We start from the raw sequence: 1,705 nt of genomic DNA on the forward strand, positions 1-1,705 counted from the left end.
AGTGATGTAACGCCCTTCTTCCGAAATCAAATTCAAAATATGTATAATTTTATTAAACGAATGGTATATATAAGTATATCTTTTCCGCCTCCGTAGTGTAATGGTCAGCATGCTAGCCTACCGTTCTGGAGGTCCCGGGTTCGATTCCCAGGGGGGTTTAATAAATATAAGTGATTTTTTCACTGTCATATTTATTCAATATTACCCTGGACTGGTACCTGAAGTGGAGGGCTGATCACCTTTCCTTCATGTGTAATCGATCGAGATAACACTGCGTTTATATGAAGCAGTGCCCTATGCACCATTGGGGTGTGGTAAGGGATTTATTATATATAAGTAGATACATGAATGTGGAAGAGGCAAAAATTATTCGGAAATACAGGTTGGTGTGGCGTTCTATTCTCTCTGCCTACTCCTACGGAGAAGTGGCGTGATGGTTAGTTAGTTAGTTATTATTTATAATGAGCATCCTAAACCGTGACGCGTTACAGAGGCATGAATATTTTGTTCACTCGTTTTTTAATACTTATATTTCTTATCAGTAATACAGTTATTAGTGTTTTTATGAATATAAAGCAACAAAAAATATAAATGATTTATGTATCAAATTTGCAAAAAGCAGCATCAATTTCATGAATTGATTCGGCAGTCGCTTTGTAGTAATATCGGTGTATTTTTAATTTATGTTCTACTTGTATGAATAATGTTTACTAAAATCTATTGTCACACGTGTTTCGATGGATTTAGATAATTTGTTACGGTGTTTGAAAATAATGCGGAATGCATCGAAACGCGTATCACAATAGATTTTAAGGAATAGTGGTATTGACCAAGTAAAAATTTTATAAAAAATCTCAAATTACTAAAATCTCAAGAATAAACAATAAACAATGAGCGTTAGTCCGTTTCCAAGCATAAGACTTAGTAATTTTTTGAAATGGCACAGCAACTAGTATAAGATATGTTAAAAATAGAAATATCATGCAAATGATTTAAATCCTAATATTTTTTGTAACTATAATAATAAATTCGAAAATAATAAGTGTCTGATTGTGGTCCCGTGGTTAGTGACGCGAACTCTTGAGTCAGAATTTCTCGGTTCGAACCCACTCTGACACAATTTAATACCAATTACTAATAATGAGCCGCTTAGGCTCACAGAAATAGTATTGAATTGAAATATTTGTGTGAATAATAAAAACACATTTTTTTTTTTAAATGAAATAAAATTAAAAATTAAAAAAATGTAAGATTATTCCCGAATTATTTTACATACAAAGAGACGGCTAAAAATATTGATGAAAAATTATTTGGACACACTCAAAATATCCGTTTAATAATTATTATTGTAGTCGAATTACCTCTCGGACGAATGTACGGTAAAACGATAAAGATAGATTTTCACGTGGTGATAAAAGGAAATAATGCAAGGCTGAGATAAGCATTATCGATCATATTAAGAAAGGTGTGCTGAGATGGTTGGGGCATGTGAATCGAATGAGTGAAGAAAGAACAGTGATAAAAATTATGGGCGAATGCGATAATAGAAGCAGAGGAAGACCGAGAAAACTTGATCATGATCAAGTATTTCAAATACTTGAAAGTGGCCAAGTGAGGATTCGGAATAATCGGCCGGTATGTATGAAAAGATGTCACTCACTTCTTTCAGCAACGTAAAATATAAAAAAAACATGATTTTTCAGCA

This window comes from Brachycentrus maculatus, unplaced genomic scaffold (genome assembly GCF_059751285.1).
Source record: "Brachycentrus maculatus isolate JH-2025_06_01 unplaced genomic scaffold, ASM5975128v1 h1tg000788l, whole genome shotgun sequence".
NCBI classification, from domain to species: domain Eukaryota; kingdom Metazoa; phylum Arthropoda; class Insecta; order Trichoptera; family Brachycentridae; genus Brachycentrus; species Brachycentrus maculatus.